Below are 22,329 nucleotides of genomic sequence, written 5' to 3'. Positions count from 1 at the left end.
CTTTTAAACCACCAGTCCTTTCTCTCCCAGGCCATAGCTGATTGGACTGGAGGGGGACATCTGAACCCAAGGGAGAAAATCCTAGGACAGAGGCTGAAGGGGTTGGCGCTGGGTTCTAGAACTGGAGGATCCTGCAAGAAGTAGGTTGGGGTAGCCACTTCCTGCCATGGTGGTGCTAAAGCTGTGTGTCCGTCTTCAGACTGAAGAGAGACCTAATCTGTCCCCGAGAGCTTTGAAGGCAACCCTGGGGGCTGATTCTGCAAGTCTCAGTGTCAGTCTCACCTGGGTCTTGGTTGTACTTCTTGTCCTCAGCTGGTATAAGTCATGCCTGCATCATTCTGACAAATTCCCCTTTCTTTTTTTATCTAGTTTTGAGTATGTTTCTAATTTTTCATACAAACAATTCTCAAGGTCTGACTTTTAGGAGAGGTGCCCTTTGTATCTTGCTCATCATTGTTTTCCTGACACCCTAAACAGTGCTTAGCACGTAGAAGATACTCTGTAAAATTGTTGAATGAATGAATGGAAACACTAGAACTTTGACCTAGTAAGGGACACTCTTCTTAATGCAGGCCCAGTTTATCCCAGTTGGACTTAAGCCATTGCCCCTCATTTAACCCTAAGAAAGAGAATTTCCCTACAGACACTCCTTCCAAGAGGATGTCCTCTGGGTGGAGGTGGAGAAAAACATTCTGGAATAGTGACAGGGAGGCTTCCCTTGGGAACCTAACCCCTGGACCCTTGCCTGCAGAACAGACCATTTTTCTCTGAAGCATGTCTCTAGCGCAGGCTGTGAGCCCTCAGCCTGAAAGCAGGGTGTGGGAAGGGGACTGAGATAGCCCTTCGGTCTGTTCTCCTGCTACCAGGCAGCCCTGCTGCAGACTGCATCTCAACTCAGAAGGCAGCACTTTGTCCATGTTCAACAATAACATTAAGTTCCTCCCAGGAAGCTGTGGGCCCACTGCCAGGGACACAGTGGGGGCATGGCAGACATGGGCTCTGCCCACAGAAACTTAGAGGCTGCTAGAGGAGTGTCTGGACTTCCTCTGTCTCCCTAGTCTCTTCACAGTGGGGTCCTGGAGCTAGTCAAGCTTGCCCTTCCTGTCAGTTCTCAAGTCCTCCCCCCCTGCAGGTCAGACCAGCCCCTCAGAGGAGCCCAGAGAATGACAGAAGAGCCCAGGGCAGGCCTCTCCTCCATGAGCCTCTCTCAGCTGCTGCTGCTCGAGACACGCAGCCTCCGTGCTCTGAGGGACAGAAATGGAAAGCTGGTGTCAGCTGGAGGAGAAAGTGAGGGCCCCAGAGATGGCCTTCTCCAGGCTGAAAAGGAGATCAAACATGAAAATGTGCGAACTCCCTGTGATGGGGTGAGTACAGGGAAGACGCTGTTTCCCTGGGTGATGGATTGTCTCCGCACTTCTGAGGGAATTACAAAGTGATAGTGATCTTGTTCCTCTCTCCTTGTGCTGCGCAGGCTCGGCGCCTAGAGGAATCTTTTATTGGGTCCAAGTTGTGTGTCAATTATGTTTCTCAAAGGAAGGGGAGAGAGGTCAGCAAATTGGTCTGATGTCCAGCGTGGAGAGTTGGTATGAGAGAAGACTCAGGGACAAGTCCTCAGTGGTCCTGATGAGAAGTCAAACCCAGCTGACCTCCCTCCCAATCCTGTGCCTCCCATCCTGCTCTTTCACTCTCCCTGATGTTGGCCACTGACTGCTCCCCATTTCCCCAGCTTCCCTCCACATCTCCCACCATAGCATCCCCTAGCCAGCCCTGGTAAGGCCATTCCAGCTACTCTGTCACCAACCCCAATTCTCTGGCCCTCCTTCACCTTCCTGCCAATCACCCCCCAAGTCCTCTCCAGCCGTGAAATTATTGAATATCAAGATTTCCATTTCTTCCAATATTCTGTGAGTTGTTAGAAAAAAACCTCACATCCTTGCTGATAAACTTCATTATGCATGAAGTCTTTCCACCCTCATCCAGCTCAGAGGACTGGCAATACTTTGGGGAGGAGCATGTCGGCAGCTTTGGACCTTCAACCTCTTTTCTCCTTTGACACTCTTGCTCTAGCTCAGAGACCCTTTACTGCTCTGTCCACCCTCTACCACTTTGAGTCTAGAATCCTCCCTGGATTCAGGACACCCCAAACCCTGAACAACTCTGATTGGACCAATGGTGGTTACCTGTCCCAAGGTGAGAACCAATTGGATCCCATCTCCTGAAAATTAGGAACTGGGACATAAAGGCTCTGATTTGTCCACATTGGACCCCAGGGCTAAATGGTTACAGACCAGCAAGGAGAGGCAGGTGCCTGGAGGGAAGTAGGATGGGACTCTGTCTGGCCCTGGGGAGATGGCGAGAGCATCTCCCTAAGAGCCCCAGCTGTTTTTCTGGTCTTTTTATCTGTGAGATACTTGGTTGCCTCCCAGCAAATCCCTACTTGTGCTTAAGCTACTCTGAACAGACTTCTGCCGTGAACAAACACATTTGCTGACTAGGACTCAGCAAGGGACCTCGCCTCCTACCTCACTGAAGAGGCTGAGACCATCCGCTTCCCTTGACTTCAATCCATTGGCCTCAAAGCACAGACACCTATTCACACACACATTCCCTCTGCCTGCCAGCTCAGAGGGGCCTGACCTTTTCCAGGCTCATCCCACGCACTTGATTCCATTCCCCACTCCCTCTGGATTCTGCAGTAAGCCCTTTCCACTCTTACATTGCCATCCCTCTCATTCCTTCCCCAAAGCCTATACACACGTTAAGTATCTCCAGTCCTAAAAACCTAGGAACATTATTTGATCCTGCTTTCCTTCCAAGCCACCAAATCATCTCCTTCCTTTCCTTTTGTTTTAAAAGGAAAGACAGCATAATATGGGCAAAAGAGCACAAGATGGAGGGTCAGGACATGAGGTCTACAATGTAGTAGAGCTGAGTGACATTTAACACGTTTCTCAACCTCTCTGGGCTTGTCTCCTCAGCTGGAAAAATGGTGATGATGAAAATCCCAACCTTTCTTCAGGCTTATTGTGAGGATTAAATGGGTTAATGTACGTTAGTAAAAAGGGCTTGACACATTCTCTGGGACTTTCTAGCCACTCAGTAAATGTTGATGAATCAGAAGAGTACTTTGTCTTATTGCATCTACTTTCTACCCTCCATTGAAGCCTCGGCCGCTTGCGTCACCGCTCTCCTTGAGGACGCTGATGGCTTCTTACTGCTGCCTCCAGGGGCTTCTTTGCTGTTCCGATTCTGCTCGCCCCTCTGTGGGGCCTGAGCTTGCCTTTCCTTGCCTCCTCTCCGGCTCCCTGCCCCGGCTCCCCACCCCCTCACCCCGAGCCTGACCGGGTCTTCTTGCCAGTTCCCTGCTCTTCTTCCCAGTTCTGCATGGCCTTCTCTTCTCAGCTCATGCTGCGCTCTTTCGTTTCCCTCACTTCCCAGCTTCCCCTCTCACTAAGGGCCAAGGAGCTGGATCTCTGCCCCAGCCCTCCCTTGGGTTCCAGATTCCCCTCTAGCCATCACCACTCAGGGTCTTGCATCTCTCTCTCCCTCTGCCACACGGGCCCCCTTCCTTTTCTGCATCTCCAGCCTCAGCACCACCCGGCAAGCTGGCAGCCAAACCAGCGAGGCTGACGCTAACTCTCTACAACTCCCGTAACCCCCATAGGCCGCCTTCTATCAGCTCTGCAAAATATTTTTCGAATCGGTCTCCTTTTTCATGCCCCATGCCATTGTCCTAGTCCAGCTTCATTGCCTTTTACCTAGACTCCTGCTGGGCCCTCCAACTGGCCCCCCAGGCCCAGCCTTTCCTTGCCCAACTCAACCGTTTTCTTTGCAGAACACCCAACCCCTCACCACATGCAACCACAGTTAGCAGTCGTGAACTCTGGCTCCAGACTGCCTTTCCACCCCTGTATTCCTGCATTCCCACTAACAAATCCCACCTTCCAGCCCCAGTAGATTCTTCTCTCACTTTCGTGCCTTTGCCTGTGTTGTCTCTTGGACTAGGAAGTTACCCACTTTTTCATGCCAGAAATAACCATCTCACCTTCAAGCCTGTACTCACAAGTCCTCCCTGCTGGGGAGCCTGCTACAACCTACCCATTTACATTCTCACAGCAGGAGGCCCCAGGCCTGTGCCAGGCCCCTTGATACCCTACAGCCTTCAACTGTCCCCTTCTCCTGGAAAGCTTTTGTTCCAGCCACTCACAAGCCCAATTCCTTCACCGTCAATGCCCACACCCCAGCTGTCCTACTTCCAGGAGTCCCCAGCCCACTCTGCCCTCCCTGCTGTTACTCTGTATCACACAGCCTTGTTTTTTTCTCTTCTTGCAGTTATTAGAAATCCCAGCGATCTTACATGGAGTTCAGCTTGCAGGCTGTGAAATGAAGGGGGCCCTTAGGACCAGCACCAGTGGAAGGGAGGGAAGAAGCAGGTCAGGCTGAGGGAGCAGCCGACCTGCCATGCGGACAAGAGCCTCTGTTGACCCCACCAGAAGCTGTGGAGATAAGACGTCCTGCATTGGGTTGAAGTGGCTGGGCTTTGCTGCCCATCTGCATCAGTCCTTGGCTGGGGCCACACTCCAAAGAGCATAACCCTGGACAGAGCAGCTCTCCACAGGCGGTGTTAGAAGCTCCCGGGTTTCCTCAGGGCCTTCCCTGTCTTCTGCATTTTGTCCAGCACATTTAAAAAAATTTCGAAAACAAAGAATAGACATAAAAGCACAAAGAAACTCCCTAATTTGTGGGATAATTGAAACTGTGGTTTCCTTTCTCACAACTCTCTGAAGCTTTCAGTGTAGGGCTTTCTTTCCAGGGCCCCTTCTCCACTAGCCTCCTCTCAGGCCCTTGGCCAAGGCAGAGAAAAACCAGGAGGAGCTGGGCATCCCTCCCACTTGCTGCCCCTCAGCCTGGCCCTGGAGCCTGACTCCCTACCTTTTTTCCAACTTGAAGGCTGAAAGTTTTGAATCCACAGTTTCGGGGGAGGTCAGCAGGGACTGAGAACTTGGGCAGGGGCTCTGAGAGGACTGGAGAGGTAAGGCCCTTGCTCCTTGAAATTCTTCTCTCTCTCTTTCTCTCTCTCTATCTCTCATCCCACCTGACAGATGAAGTCAATAAGGATTATACTCTAACTCTGTGCTTCCAGTGCTTATTGGAAAAAAGAGGGCAGAAAAAAAATCCCTTTTCATCCTCCCCACCTTCAAAGCTGATGAGAAATTCACACAGTGAGCCCAGGAGCTCTTGCCCTCTTCCGCCTTCCTCATTTCTGTGGCACGCCCTGCATCTCTTTTTAAATCCACCACTTGTAATTGCTTCTGACCATCTTCCTGATTCCTTTCCAGGTCTCTCTCACCTTGAGCCTCCAGAGGAGTATGTCAGATGCTGTGCCAAGGGCTGAGGTCACAGGCAGGTGGCGCGCCCAAGTCCTGGGCAGGAGGAGAGCAGATGCATGCCTAGGGCAGGGCTGGGGCAGGAGCAGCCTCACGTGAGCAGCTTTCCTGTCCCTGGACCTCCTCTGGCCACCCTGCTCCTCTGTAGCCCCTGCTTGAGGCCAGGTTCAGCAGGTATTGCAGCACACATGCACACGCACACACACGTATGCACATGTGTGCACAAAACTTACACACCTCCAAAAATATTGGTGAGCAGCATTGTTTTTTCCTGAAGGTTTGATGGAGGGGGAATTACACTGAGCATCATATGCTAAAATTTCCCAGACACCCCCCTTTATCATCTCTCCATTCCTTCCCCAAATCCGCTCTCCCAGAGTAGCTACCTCACTTCTCTGTTGCTCCCTTCATCTGTCCTCATACCCCTCTCCCCGAAGCTCCTCCCAGCTCCATTGACCTCCAGAGGTCTTCCCACATAGGCTTCTCAAAGTCTGTGTGGATGCCCCACCCAGTGAGGCCAATAGGTGCAGAGAAAACAATACACAGACCTGGTACATGACCTTGAGAAACTACACTCATTTGGGCCCACAGGGTCCTTGGGGAGTGAAGTGTCCTGGCATGTGTGGGTTCATAATGCCTTGGATTCATAGTGCCCTGGATTTGTAGTGCCTCCCCTGACTCCTGATTCTTCCCAAGGGGACATAGAAGGGAAGCTGAGGCCCTCTGGGATGGGCAGGGATCTGTGGGGCTTTGTTAAGGACATGACAGAATCTCTCCTGGAGCAGGATGCAGCCCACAGAGGACTGGGGGTGGGTGTCTGGAGGCACAGGAACCCAGCTCACCCTTCCAGGGACATCTGGTGAGCCCGGCCAGTGTGGGGTAGGGCAACTCCAGACTCAAAGTCCCTTTACTGAGGGCTTCCAAGAAGAGGAACAAGGCAGAGTGAGTCAGATGCCACTTGGCCGCCCTCCTGTACATTTCCTCCTTTCAGCAGCACCACGGCTGAGGAGCTAAAAATAACATCTGTATGCTTCTATTTAGAGGAAATTTAAGAGAGGTGATAGAAATCAAAACAGTGGTTGCCATTCAATGAGGAGAGAGACCCCAAAGTGCTGGATATTCTGTACTTTGATCTGGGTGTTGGTTACCTGGACATACACACAATCAAAATGCATCAAGCTGTCCACTGAGTTTTGTATATTTTGCTGTGTGTAAATTATACCTCAATAAAAAAGTCAGTAATGGAAGAGATCAGAAATGGTTCCAGACCAGGGCAGTCCCAGAGACAGAGAGAGCAAAATGTGGGAGAAGGCGAGTGAGTAGACATGAGAAGAGAGCCCGACAGAAAAGAGAGGTGGACCTGAGACCGCAGGTCCTGGGAAGATGGAGAGGAAGAGCAATGGGGAGGGCCAGAAAGGAGAGCGGGCAGAAGAGGGAACAGCAGCCCTTATTGTTAGCATGTCTGGCAGGCAGCGGCGGCATGGCATGAGATGTCTGTTGTCCTTAGGGTCTTTGAAACCACCCCTTCATTCTTTCATGGACTGAGAGTTATAGGGGCCATTGGAGAGATTAGTACATCCAGGGATTAGCTGAAACACATAATAGGTTTTTGCCCAGCTGCAGGGCTAATGTTTGGTCCACACTGGGTGACAGGATTGGGGCCTGGTCCTCTGATATCCCTACAAATAGAGCCTGAGACTCATCCTCTTGCAGAAATTCTGGCCTGGAGAGGAAGAGGCTTCTCACTGAATTTTCTTGCTTTTGCTGCTCAGGAGAAGCCAAGCCCATCGAACACCCAGAGAACTGCAGACGGCTGAAGTGTGATATGTGCCACTCAGAGCAGGGCCAACACTGATGCACGGTGTTAATATTAAGCTCTGAGTGGCTTCTGTATCTTATCCAAAAATTGGGAATAAACTGAACAAATCCATTTCTTCTTTTAAAAATGGGTAGTTTTTAACAATGATTGAGAGCCCAAAGTCATAGAACAGATCCAAGTCTGTTGGCCGGAGCAGCCTTCTCACTTTGGGGGTGAGAATGGTGAGTGTTTGTTCTCACTAATCTTAGAAAAGTCTGGGAGATGAGAGGCCTCGAGGGAACTCCCCGGGAACCCTGGGCAGTCCCCTGCGCTCGCCTACCCTGCCTGCCCGAACATGAGCAAACTCGGGACTCCAGGCAGGCCCACCTCCATTTTCTACTTTACTCCCTAGCTCAGAGCAAGGGCTGTGGAGTTAGGCTGCCTGAACTATTTTCTCTCTCTATTACTTACTTGCTGTGGGGATATAATCCTTCATCTGTAAAATGGGATGAAAGTAGTGTCTACCTCATAAGCTTATTATGAGGATTAAATACCTCAATGTATAAAGTACTTAGATATACACACAATGGAGACATTTTATAGGGTCAATCAAGGCTGTTACGATTATCATCATTATTCCTGAGCATTCATCTTCTCCAGTGGCCCTGGCCTTCTTTTCTCCTATAGACCCAAAAGCCTGGGCTATCCTCTCATCTCCCCAGGAAAATGCCTCCCATTCTTTGGGACTCAGTTTGAGTCATGCTGACTATACAGCCTCCCAGCCTCGCTCTCTCCCTGTCCTCTGACAGTGGAGAATGTTAAGAGAAAGTTCAGCAAAACGTTGACCTCATTATAGAATGTCTTGTATTATTCTTTCTTTTATTCCCCCAAACTAAAATACAGACTAAACTTCCTGAGGGCAGGGCCTGGGTCTTATTTACATGGTATCTAGCCCTGCGCTGGGCACTCACTGAACCAAGACATTTACTGAATTTGCTGTCTTCCCCCAGTCACCCTAGTTCTGCTGACAGAACCTCCATTCCTACGGCAAGCTCCAAACCAAAGCCTCCAGTAGTTCCCTGGCACAGCTGCATGCCTTGGACAGGAATCCACTGTGCCGAAACCAGCAGGGGAACCATTTCAAGGAAGGAGAGTCTGCTTCCCTTCCTATGCTGTGCAGACTTCTCCCCTAAACTCTGCCTGCCAGATACCTCCACTGGATGTCTAAGTGACATACACATGGCATATCCCAACCTGATCATCCTATATCCCTCCATATCTCAATAAAGATCAGTTCTATCCTAGTAGCTCAAGCCAAACTTCTGGAGACATCCTGGACCCCTCCCTTTCTTTCACGACCCACATTGAATCCATTAGTCATCCTGTTATCTGTACTCTCAAAATATGACCCGGCCCAATTATGTCCCACAGAGGTGTGCTGACAGCTGGTTGTAGAACACTTGTGAAGTTTGTGAGCTGGTTGTTAGGCAGTAAGTGGCTTGAAGTGAACCATGGTGGGAATATTGCACCATATAAATTGGCAAATGCTAAAAATCAGAGCTCCTCCCACCCAGTTTTATTAAGATAAAATTAACATATATCACTGTGTAAGTTTAAGGTGTTCAGTGTAATAGTTTGACTTACAAATTCTGTGAAGTGAGTACCACAGTAGTTTAGTTAGCTTCCATCAACTCATACAGATGAAAGAAAAAGAGAAGTTTTTCCTTGTGGTAAGAACTATAATATTTACTCTTAAAATTTTCCCTCACATCACATATAGCAATGTTACCTACAGTCATCATGTTTCACATGATGTACTTATTTATTTTATAACTGGAAATTTGTACCTTTGACCACCTTCCTCCAACTTGTCCTCCCCCCACCTCTGACCTATGGTAATCACACATCTGATTTCCTTTTCTATGAGTTTGTGGGGATTTTTCATTTTTTTGTTTTTATGTTTAGATTCCACATGTAAGTGAATTTCACTTAGCACAATGCCTTCAAGGTCCATCCATATGGTTGCAAATGACAGAATTTCTTCAATTTTTATGGCTGAATAATATTCCACTATATATATATATACACACACATATATATGCATATATACATAATTACATGTATAGTTTTAATATGTATGTATGTATGTGTGTGTATATATATATATATGTATACACACACACACACACACACATATATATATATATATATACACCACAGCTTCTTTATCCATTCAACCACTGATGGGCACTTAGGAGGTTTCCATTTCTTAGCTATTGTAAATACTGCTGCCATGAATGTGGGGGTGCAGATATATTCTTTAGTTAGTGTTTTTGTTTCCTGTGTATATATTCCCAGAAGTGGAATGGCTGGATCATATGATAGTTGTATTTTTAATTTCTTGAGGATCCTCTGTACTGATTTCCATAGTGGCTGTACAAGGTTATTTGTTTTTTTCGCTATTGAGTTGTATGAGTTCTTTATATCTTTTAGAATATAAACATATATCAGATGTATGGTTTACAATTATTTTTTTCCTATTACCTAAGTTGCTTTTTCAGTTTGTTGATGGTGTCCTTTGTTATGGAGAAGCTTTTTAGTTTGATGTAGTCCCACTTGTTTATTTTTATTTTATCATACTTTAGATTGTCATATCCAAAAAATCATTATGAAGGTCCATGTCAAGGAGCTTTTTTCCTGTTTTCTTCTGAGGTTCCATGGTTTCGTGTCTTACATTTAAGTCTTTAGCTCATTTCAAACGAACTTTTGTGAGTGGTGTCAGCTGCAGTCTAGTTTCATTCTTTTATATGTGAATATCTAATTTTCCCAGCACCATTTATTAGTTTATTACAGAGGCTATCCATCAGGTGTTCTTGGCTCCCTTGTCAAGTATTAGTTAACTGCCTATGCTTGCATTTATTTCTGCGGTCTCAAAAATCAGAGCTTTTATTTTTATTTTTTATATTTTCCTGAAAGCTGGTTACCAAAACTCAACTGACTTCTCACCCTCTCCCCTACTACCTCCATGTCCCAAGCTTCCATCGTCTCTCATCTGCATCTTTACAATAGCCTCCTATCTGGTGACCCTGCTTTTACCCTTGCTGCCCTGTGGTGTACCCTCAACATGGTAATCCTGTAACAACAATGTCTAGGGCTGTGCTCAGAATGCTCCACTGGCTTCCCATTTCATCCAAAATAGAAGCCTAATTTCTAATCAATGTTCACTAATCTTTACACATCTGACCCTCCACCACCTCTCTGATCTCACTTTAACCACTCTCAGTTACTTCATTCCTTCCTTGGTGCTCCTTAAACATGCTAGGAACCCCTCTGCCTCAGGGCCTTTGCACTTGCCATTTCCTCTACCAAGTAAGTTCTTATCTGGATAAGCTCATGGCTTTCTTGTTCATTACCTTCAGTTCTCCCTTTAGAGAGAAATCAGCTTGATCACCCTGTGAAAATCACCTTTCTCTCACTCAGCCATTGCTCTCTATCCCCCTTAAATGCCTTCATTTTTCTCTGTCTATCACTACCTGAAACATTACTTATTTACTTGTTTATGTGGCTATTCCTTATTCCTCCACTCCACCCCAACTGGAATGCAAATTTCACAAGGGCAGAGACCTTTTTTTGTTCACTTCTGTGTCCTTAGTGTCTAGAATAATGGCTGGCACATAGTAGGTGCTCAGTAAATACATGTTGAATGAATGGTGTTGCCCACATCCCTAAGCGATTCCCCCTGGGCAGGAAGATCATGACAGCATGGCCTAGACATTGTTTCGCAGGATCACTATGTTGAGGGTACACCACAGGGCAGCAGGGGTAAAAGCAGGGTCACTAGCTAGGATGTTACACAGTGACGCAGGGGATCATGACACTCCAATACTGTACAGAGATGGTCCCCTTGGTCTCCTCCCCAAGGGTGCCCCAATTCCTCTGAGCATTTTACTGCTATCAGGAATTCAAAAAGAACACTTAGCTGAGTAAGTACCCTTCAATGCTAACACCTTTGGTGTGAATGAATCTCTTAAAACAAAAATTTAAGATGTAAGTTTGAAACTAGGCTGAACACAAGTTATTCCACCATTGCTCATAAGGGAGTGTTTTCATAAGATAAAATGAGAATTTCAGGCTGAATTGATAAGAAGTCAAATGTTTGTATCTTCCTCTGCCAAGGGTCAGATCCCAAGTTAAAAAGAATAGGTATACATATAAATATATATATCAGTGAATATATACATGTATGTGTGTCTGTGTGTGTGAGAGAGATGGTTAATTTTATATGTCAACTTGACTGATTCACAGACTGACCAGATATTTGGCTAAACATTATTCTGGATGTGTCTGTGAGGATATTTTTGAATGAGATTAACATTTGAATAGGTAGATGAGCAAAGCAGGTTGCTTTCCCTAATGTGGGTATGTCTCATCCAATCAGTTGATGGCCTGAACAGAACAAAAAGCCTGACCCTCCCTCAGGTAAGAGGAAAGACCTACCTGACTGCCTGAGTGGAGACAGTAGTCTTTTCCTGTCTTTAGACTTGACCTGAAGTATTGGCTCTCCTGGGTCCTGAGCCTGCTGGCCTTCAGACTGGAACTTACAGCACTGGGCCTGCCAACCAGATTTTTAGACTTTGTAGTTCCCATAAGTGTATGAGCCAAGTCCTCATAATAAATCTATCTACACATTCTATTTGTTCTGTTTCTCTGGAGAACCCTGACTAACACTGTGTGTGTGTGTGTGTGTGTGTGTGTGTGTGTGTGTGTGTGTGTGTGTGTGTGTGTGTGCATTTTATAAATATATCTATTTGTGGGGCTATGGCTGGTAGTATGGCGGGGCGTTTGTGGGCAGGCAGATGTCCTAAATCTCTGAATGTAAGAGACTTATTTAGACATAAGTTCCTGATGAAATAAGGCCTAGTTGTTCACTTTCTCAGTGTCCTTCTGTCCCCTAGCAGCTGTCTTGCTGCCATAGGATGGGAATGCAGAAAGCAGGAGCACTGGGCTTGGCCTCCAGAGGTCTCCAGAGTGGCATCTGCTCCTTCATGGTCTTGGACTCTTCTCTGGATTCAAAGGCGTCTTGATTCAGGAGACACAGAGTGTGGGGGTGGGCACGGCAAGGTCCTCAGAATGGCCCTTTTTTCTGACTGGGATAGCTTTATGGGGTGAGGATCCACAGGCAGAGGGAAAGAAGGGTGAACAACGCAGAGCACGTTCCCTCGTGGACTGGCACATGTGGGTCGCATCTCAGCCCCTCTGCCCCCGGTTCTGTCTCTGGTAATGACACTGCCATCCCAAGTCACCTGAGATGGAAACTTCAGAGGCATCTTTCACTCCCCCTTGTCCTGAACCTTCCCCTGTCCCCAAGTCCTAGCAACATTGTCACTTCCTTCACAGAGTCAAGAGGAAGTGTTAACCATGGTGAGCTTGGGGAGAAGAGCTGGTAGGAGTGGCAAGGGAGAAAAAAGCTTTTTATTTTACATTGTTCTATACTGTTTGGATTTTCTGAACTTATACAAAATTCCTTACTTTAGCTGTCAGCAGATATCAAGAGGATGATCAGAATAAATGTGTACACACACACACATGCATGTTTATATAACAGTTGTTATATTAAATACCTCCTTTGTAACGTCTCCTGGCAGAGTCCACAACCCTTCTTGTTTCCTGACTGGTCTCCTTTCTGCAAATCTCTCCTTTCCCATCAACCCTGCACGCTGCTGCTAGAGTTACCTCTCTCAGACACTATTTTATGTGATTCTGGGTAATTTTATTCCTCAGTGTAATAGAAGGAGCTGACTATCAAATGCAGAACTGCCTAGCATTGGTGCCTATTGCTCAGGAGGCACTTGGTGAATACTGGTTTCCTTTTTCTTTTTTGGTTCTTCCGAGGACCTCCACTGATCAAGGGGCAAAGCCTCCCACTTGTCAGCTGCTGCCCCAGGACACCTTCCTTCCCCATTTTCCAGTAGGCACACTGTGCTCCAGCCATATAGAAAAGCTCTGGGATTTCCTCACACCTGCCAGCTTCTTACTTGCCCTTTTATGGCCATGGAAAGGCTTCCTGGCCCATTAGGGACTATTTCCAATGCTACCTCTGCTGCAAAGCTTTCCAAGAACACCCTCCTCTGTACTGACACAGGACTTAATAGTTCAACTTCTTCCTTGTTAAAAAATGTATGACTTTTGGAAATCATTTACTGGTACCTTTTGAAGTGCTTCCTCTGTCCCACTTTTTTTCTTTACCCCAGCTTCCCATGTCTCTCTCCCATTTGCAATTCATTCATTCATTAACTATTTATTGTCTACTGTGCACCAGGCACTCTACTGGACGCTGCATGGAGAGTGATGAATAGGAGAGAGACATGTCTCCTCCCTCTCCCACTCCAGTTGGTGAGGCTGTTGGATGGAGGGCTTCTCTGGGAGCTGAGAGCTGAGCAGAGACATGAATGAAGAGAGCAACTAGCCCTGTCAGTATCTGGGAGAAGAGAGTCCCAGACAGGAGAGGGCGGGGTGGGAATGACTGGCATTCAAAGAACAGCAAGAAGTCAGTGACAAGAGAAGAGTGGGGGAGAGAGAGGTGTAGGAGAGGAGATTGGACATGTGACCAGGACGAGGTCATGAGCAGGGAATGCCGCAGCCTGATCTTCATTTTCAGAGGCCACCTTGGGGTCTGAGAGTAGAGTAGGCTGTAGGAGGTAGGGGGTCAAGAATGGAATCAGAGGGGTCAGTAGACCAGAGGAGAAACCACAGAGCCCTGGGCCAGGGTGGGACTGGCAGTGGCGGGCTGGAGGGATCCTTTGAATATAGCTTAACAAGACTTGCTTGTGAGTTAGCTGGGAGGAAAAGAGAGAAATCAAGAAATGCCCCACATTGTTAACTGGAATACTGGTGCTCTTTACTAAGATGAGGAAGACGTGGGGAAGAGAGCATGTTATCGGGGGGCACTGGGATAAGAGCTTCATTTCACATACATTGGGCTTGAGATGCTGATTAGACACCAAGAGGAAATGCCAGAAAGTCAACTAAACATGTAAGTCAGGCTGTCATTACAGAGATCCAGGCTGGAATTGGTTGATTCAATTGATTAATACAAAGTTTCAAATGAATATCAAGTTCTTATCATTCATCCAATAGACACTCATTGAGCACATACTATTAGGCTGAATCACATAAAATGCCATTTTTGTATGTCAAAATGGTCAAATGTCAGCCAATTTCACACAGTTCAAGCTAACATACCCAAAGTGCCATGGCAAGAAGGGCTGTGGCAGTTAAAGATGTATTAAGCATAACATCTGCTCTCCAGGAGCAATTCAGAATGGGAAATAACATTTTTATTTAAATCTAGTATTTTAACAGTCTTGTTGAGGCATAATTGATATACAAAACCTACATATATTTAATGTGTGAAATTTTATGAGTTTGGACATGTGCAAATACAATACCATCACCACAATCAAGGTAACAGTCATATCAACACCTCCCAGATTCCCTGTGTCCCTTTGGTTGTTTTCTGTGTGTCTGATAAATACACTTAACATGAGATCTATTCTTCTAATAAACACTGAAGTGCACATTACCATATAGTTAACTATAGGCACTGTTGTACAGCAAATTTCTAGGACTTACTCATCTGGCATAACTAGAACTCTACACCCACTGAATGTCAACCCCCACACACCCCCTGGTAAGTACTATCATATTCTCTGCCTCTATGAGTTTGATTATTTCAGATACTTCATATAAGTGTGAGATTTGTTCTTCTGTGACTGGCTTATTTCACAGAGCATGATATCCTCCAAGTACATCCATGTTGTCACAAAAGACAGGATTTCCTTCCTTTTCAAGGCTGAATGACATCTCACTATATGTTTGTATAAATATATAACATATATCTGTAGGTTTATATATCACGTTTGTATGCGCACACACTCCATTTCTCATAAGATGGCAGCCCGGGTGTCAGCTGGGTTTCATTCCTTTCTGAAACTTGGGATCCTCTTCCAAACTCAAATGAAGGATAGCAATGTCTTGTAGACGTAAGACTGAAGTCCTCGTGTTCTTGCTGGCTATCATCTGGGCTGGCTGTCAGCTCTGGAGCTGCCCACAGTTCCTGGCCATGTGGCCAATCACAGGCTCTCATGACATGGCAGCTTCCTGACTCAAGGCTGGAAGAAGCATCTCTCACTCCAGGCTGTTAGGACAGAGTTTTATAGGATGTAATGACATAATCATGGGAATGATATCACATCACCTTTGCCTTATTATCTTGCTTGTACCCAAGGGGAGGGAACTGTGTAAGTACATAATTCACTGGGGGTCACCTTAGGGTGTGACTTTCCTCCTTAGTTAGTTTTCCTTTTTCCCTTTCATGATTTTCAATTCACATCTATTACCTATCTCAGTATTCTCTACAACCCACAGATGCCAAGATTGCATGATGGATTAAAAAAAAAGGCCAATTAAAAACTGGACAGCTACATGTAAGAGAATGAAACTGGATCACTGTCTAACCCCATACACAAAAGTAAATTGAAAATGAATCAAAGACCTGAATGTAAGTCATGAAACCATAAAACTCCTAGAAAAAAACATAGGCAAAAATCTCTTGGACATAAACATGAGTGACTTCTTCATGAACATCTCTCCCCGGGCAAGGGAAACAAAAGCAAAAATGAACAAGTGGGACCATATCAAGCTGAAAAGCTTCTGTACAGCAAAGGACACCATCAATAGAACAAAAAGGCAACCTACAGTATGGGAGAATATGTTCATAAATGACAGATCCGATAAAGGGTTGACATCCAAAATATATAAAGAGTTACACACCTCAACAAACAAAAAGCAAATAATCCAATTAAAAAATGGGCAGAGGAGGTGAACAGACAGTTCTCCAAAGAAGAAATTCAGATGGCCAACAGGCACATGAAAAGATGTTCCACATCACTAGTTATCAGAGAAATGCAAATTAAAACCACAATGAGATATTACCTTACACCAGTAAGGATCACCACCATCCAAAAGACAAACAACAACAAATGTTGGCGAGGTTGTGGAGAAAGGGGAACCCTCCTACACTGCTGGTGGGAATGTAAATTAGTTCAACCTTGTGGAAAGCAGTATGGAGTTTCCTCAAAATGCTCAAAATAGACTTGCCATTTGACCCAGGAATTCCACTTCTAGGAATTTACCCTAAGAATGCAGCACTCCAGTTTGAAAAAGACAGATGCACCCACCCCTATGTTTATTGCAGCACTATTTACAATAGCCAAGAAATGGAAGCAACCTAAGTGTCCATCAGTAGATAAATGGATAAAGAAGATGTGGTCCATATACACAATGGAATATTATTCAGCCATAAGAAGAAAACAGATCCTACCATTTGCAACAACATGGATGGAGCTAGAGGGTATTATGCTCAGTGAAATAAGCCAGGCAGAGAAAGACAAGTACCAAATGATTTCACTTATATGTAGAGTATAAGAACAAAGAAAAAACAAAACAGCAGCAGAATCACAGAACCCAAGAATGGACTAACAGTTACCAAAGGGAAAGGGACTGGGAAGGATGGGTGGGATGGGAGCAATAAGAGGGGGTGGAAGAAAGGGGGCATTACAATTAGCATGTATAATGTGGGGGGGGCACAGGGAGGGCTGTGCAACACAGAGAAGACAAATAGTGACTCTACAGTATCCTACTGCACTGATGGACAGTAACTGTAATGGGGTTTGTCGGGGGGACTTGGTGAAGGGGGGAGCCTAGTAAACAAAATGTTCCTCATGTAATTGTACATTAATGATACCAAAAAAAAAGGCCAATTAAATTTAACAGGCAATCCATATTGTGGAAGAGGTGGCAAAGATAAACTAATGCCATGTGCTCTGGGACTTAAGAGTAAGCCCACTGTGTGTGATGGAGTGCATCAGAGGTCCTGTTTAGTTTGGGTCTAGCCATCTACAAATCGTGTAAATAGTCATTTAACCTTTGAGGTGATTTTTGTTTGTTTACTCATCTAAGACATGGAGTTAGATGACATAGTGTATATAAAAGGGCTTTGTAAACAGTAGAATTTACAAGGCTTTGAAAGCTTGAGTATTAAGTAGGTTTAAAGGCAATCAGGCCTTCCCATTATGCTTTCCTTTCCCCCTGTCTCTTCCCTTCCCAACAGAGTTCAGTAAGAGGTGGGTGTGTCTCATGGTGGTAAAGGTCGGGGCGGGGAGGTGGGGAAACATGAAGAGGCCCCAGGAAGCCTCCCCTCAGGCACCTCAGTATGTGAGGTAATAAAGAGTGGGCTGGGTGCAAGTATCAGGCAGAAGAGACGGTCAGCATATTTGAGAGATGAGCTGTATTTAACAAAAAAGCAAATTGAGCACATAAGTACATGTATTAAGTATAATGAGAATCAGTTTTGTCACTTTTGAGGATGCCACTAACAAACATGGAAAGGGAGGAAGCAATGAATCCTATGGTTTGGATTAAAATTGGATGAATAAGTATGAACTCATGTTTTCTACATATAGGCATACAAATAGATATGAGTGTGTGTTTGTATGTGTATGCATACACATGCATACACACAAATATTTCCTAGCTCTGTCTACTGAGCAGACCTCAAAGTAATGACAGCACAGCAACAGTGAGTACACCACATGCTCAGATCTTGGTATCTAAGTGCCATCCACCACTTAAAAGAGCCAGTACTCCTTAGAGAAACAATTGGCCCACGGCTCGGAGAAGGAAAGTACAGGATGATTCAAGAACATATGTTGTGCCAGAAAGTAGAGAGATGCTCAAAGACTAGTAGGACACATTAAAAGGACACAGAAGGCACGTGGAAGGAGTTCTCACGGGTCAAACCTGGAATAATTTCAACATCAAAACAGTTAATGATAGGAAGAGATACAACCCATTGGACAAAATAGGAATGCCTAAGTCCACACTAGTATACATAAACAAATAAATAATGAACGAACTAATAAGAGAGAAAGAAAAGCTCTTCTTTAAAGTATAATGCCCAATAAGTGAAGATGGGAACATGGAAACAGAAAACTACCATTTGGCATCATAGTGGAGTTTGATCCAGATGCGAGTCATCAATGCACACTAAGGCTAGGGAGTAAAGGTTAGTTGAGCAACACGATATTGGTGTCCATACATAAATTACTAAATTTTTGCAAATTACTGATGAATTACAAAGGGAAACATGGTGACTTTAAGATGGAGAATTGGCAACATGACAAAGGAGTCCACCATTGTCGAGACAGGTGGATGTCACATGCCTCCTGATGCAGTGCACCATGAAGAGCATGGTGTCATGTCTGCAGTGTTCTTGTCAGGAAAACCTGACCTGATCACCAGGAAGAAACATCCGACTGCTTAGGTTGAGGGCTACTCTAGCGACTGGAAAGCCTGTGCTCTTTGAAATGGTTGAGGACATGGAAGTTGGGAAGACAAACTGTTCCAGACAAAGGAGACTAAAGAGACATGACAACCAAATGCAGTGCATGGTGCTTGATGACAACCTGGATGGAAAAGGAAAGACCCTTTGTTGGTACAACTGGTGAAATCTGAATGGTGTTTGTGGGTTGGATGATGATATTGTATCAGTGTGAGTTTTCTGGTTTGTAGAGTTGTATGGTGGTGATGTGGGGAACACACTGGTTCTGGGGAAATACACACTCAGGTATTTAGGAGCAATAGGACATAATGTCTTCAGCTCGGTTTCAAATGTTTAGAAAAAGAATGGTGGTAGTAGGCATAGATAAACATAAGTAAATCACATGCACACACACATGAAAAGAAGGGGGAAATGCAGTGAAATATTAATAATGAGGAAACCTAGGTGAAGGGGTATGACACAAGAATTTTTGTACTCACAACTGTGCTGTAAGTTTGAAATTATTTCAAAACAAACCTTTTTTTTTTTTTTTTAAAGAAGGGGAAATCATCGTTTTTACCCAAGGTGATTTGGCTCCTTGAGAGTAAAGTTCTGTCTTCTCCTTGGCACAGCATGAGGGAGTCCTTGACATAAACATTCTGTCAGGCAGGCCATGACCCAAACGCACAAAGTTGACCCTCGCAGAGCACATATTTTCTTGGAATGAATTGTATGTAACATGGTTGATCAATTAGGGATTACAATTGCCTTCACAAAGCACTATTGGTTTTACTTTGATTGCCATTGGGAGCAATCATCTTGAGTGAGGGAAGGAATAGGTAGTGAGCCATGCAGACTTATACAGATAGTCCATCTCAGTAGCTGGCTTATCCACCAGCCTTGCAGACATTTGCTGACCATCTGCAGTTGAGAACCAGACTGCCATTCAGTTTGATGATCTAGATAGAATCTTCTGATTTTATGTGTTGTTCAGGATTTAGTGACATTTAAGTTTGGTGTTGTCAGTTTTGATCAACCAGTGTATTATTTTTTGGTTTTCAGTTAACAAAATACACATTCACAGCTATAACAGCACCTTTATTATTGAAATTCCTACAGGAATAATTCTGTTATGTAAGTTTGAAATTTTCTGGCTACTCATCCCTTATGTTCCTTTGAAATAATTGTTTATGCAACACCAATTTTTGATGTTTCTTTTATAAAGACTATAGTGCTAGGCTGAAACATTCCAGAACACAGACTCAGAGGTGGAATGGGGTTGCTTAGTGCACGGTGTCTGATGCAGACTGAAGTCTGACTTCTACACCAGGGAGGAAGGGCTGCAGCTAAGGAGGAAAGCATGGTTAGAAAGGAGTCCTGCTACAGGTGCCTCTCCCTCAGAAGGAATGGGGCATGAGCCAGCAAAAATTTGTCTTGCTCAGCTATAGCCAGAGCTAGAAGGCACGGATCCACCCACACCTCCCAGCCTGTGCAGGAATTCTACCAACACTGCCATAATGGGGCCCCAGCCTCTGCATAACCCTTCCAGTGACAGGGATCTCAGCGTCTGCCAAAAAAGCTCTTGCTGGAGCTCTCAAATCTCATACTCAGCTGAGGGGCTCCTTCTCTCCCATCCTCATCACCTCACCCTGTTTTCTGCTTCTCTGCAGACCCACCTGGCAGGGCCAGTCTAGAGGCTCATTTCTAAAGCAGCTCCATGAGGTGGGAGAGGTCCTGAGCTGCCTCCCAAAGGGTGCTGTGGCTGCTGCTAGCCTAGAGTCTCTTTGACGGCTTTGTCCTCTGTGCTATAAATAAATGATTTTGAATGCTTATCTGCTTTCCTCTGTCTGCTTTTCAAGTTATTTTTGGGTGACAGGCCTCTTCTGTGTTAGGTGGGGGCCTGCATTATTGAAGACCACGCCTGCCTTGTCAAAGGGAAATAAGGTCAGCAAGAGCACGGTGGGGACTATGTTGCGCGGGCAGCAGGTATGGGGCTTGTCCTAAAATTCAGAGCAGCACTTGTGTCCTCTTGTTGCAGTGTTCCAGGCAGACCATGGGGCCCCTGGTATGGTCCAAGCTACTCCCCATGGATAATCTCAAGCTCAAACCCCTCCCACCTCACTTTTCTCTGTATCCACAGGCACAGTTCTCTTTTAAAAACAACATGGAATGTGCAAAGGATGCTACAATAGGAATCAGGACCTTGGGCTCCTATCCAGGCCTGCAACTTCCTGGCTAGGTGGCCTTGGGTGAGTCACCACTTCTCTGTGTCTCAAGTTTTTTCATCCATAAAATGGGACTTCTCATCATTGCCCTGCGTTGCTGAGGGCAGGAACATGGTCTTTCAATCCCCCACTGTGGGCAGCTCTGTATGCTGAGGTCCCAGAAACACCACTAGGGCTCAGAACATCTCCACCAGACCCACCACCACCACCTGGAGGCCGTTGGTGGCCAGCAGCCTGGGCCTCAGGGACATTTCCAGTGTGGCGAACTAAGCTGCATTCTTTTGACTTCAAGTGTCCATTCAAGAAATTCAAAAAGAGACACCCTGGTTTACTAGGGCCTCATTTAAGATCAAAACTCAGGAGAATCTTGAGACCACGGCTCCTAACAGAGAGGTTCTCCTCCAGCCCCTGCTCCTCCGACCAGGTTCCTCAGGCTCCGCCCCTCTAACCGCAGACTTCCCTCGGCCCTCACCGACCCTCAGAGCCTCTGCTCACATCTGCAAGCCCCTCCGTGCTTTGGGCCTCCGGCACCTGTCGTCAGGTCAGAGCTCCGCCCTGAAGATATTTAGACCTTCAGCCATTGATCCGAGGAATCACCTGCACGTACTACAGTTTTCAGACTCTAATGAGTAAGAACTGATTCACCCCCTCAAGTTGTGTTTGTAGAGCACCGCACCAAGGTGTTTGAATACTTCAGGAAAATGCCCGTTGACCTTGGCAACCATCCCTTCTTATTTTCAGGAGCTTGTGGTGCTTGCGTCTGTGCCTGCGTCCCTGCCAGGTCATGCTCCCCGTGGAACTCGGTTGGGCTCTGGCTCCAGGCGTTCAAAGCCTGAAGGCTTAACTCCCTTCATGGCCACCGGGCTCCCCTCCCAGCCAGCTGGGACTTATCTATCTGTTCCCAGCTGTCACCCCACTTTCTCTGCCCTTGTGCCCCATCACTCCAGCCCAGTTCATTATGTGGACCTTTTCTGCTTTTCACCCTCCACTGGTGCACAGCAGGTTCCGATTAATAACTTTAAATGGTCACCAATTTTCCCTGAGCCTCAGGCAATAATGGAGATTTAGGTCTAAATTAAAATTTGCTAATTTAGAAACATTTGTCCACTGTCGCTGCAGAAACACTGTCTCTTGGCAGGCCTGAGACTTAGCTCTGTCCTATCCTCGCCTGCTCTCTTCGTCTCTGAGGGGTTCACTCAGTGATCCTCAGGCCAGGTGGTTTTGCCCCTAAGGGGATAATAGGCAATGTCTGGTCACATTCTGGGTTGTTACTTTTTGGGGGTGGGTGGTACTGACAATGGATAGAGACCAAGAATGCTGCTGAATATCCTGCCATGCACAGGAAAGACCCCACCAACTTCTTTGTCCCTACCAGCTACACTACCAGGTAATTCTTTTTATCTGGTTCCAAATGTCAAAACACTGAGACTATGAAACCCCTGGTCTAGCAACTCCCCAAGCTCCTCACAAGGCTCTGCTTTCTCTAGAGCAGCCTTGCAGGTTTGTGTCTAGAGATCTAGAAATTTAGAAGTTACCTCC

The 22,329-nt window shown here is 45.9% G+C and overlaps 1 long non-coding RNA gene across 1 annotated transcript; it reads left to right on the top strand.

The window, feature by feature from the left end:
- The first annotated feature begins 1,068 nt into the window (after positions 1-1,068).
- On the top strand, positions 1,069-7,229 carry LOC108395547 (uncharacterized). Its single transcript, XR_001852694.3, has 3 exons — positions 1,069-1,364; positions 5,340-5,561; positions 7,160-7,229. It is a non-coding gene; the product is annotated as an uncharacterized lncRNA (long non-coding RNA).
- Positions 7,230-22,329: the final 15,100 nt, after the last annotated feature.

This window comes from Manis javanica, chromosome 4, assembly GCF_040802235.1.
Source record: "Manis javanica isolate MJ-LG chromosome 4, MJ_LKY, whole genome shotgun sequence".
NCBI classification, from domain to species: Eukaryota; Metazoa; Chordata; class Mammalia; order Pholidota; family Manidae; genus Manis; species Manis javanica.
This window is presented reverse-complemented; position numbering and strand designations above follow the sequence as displayed.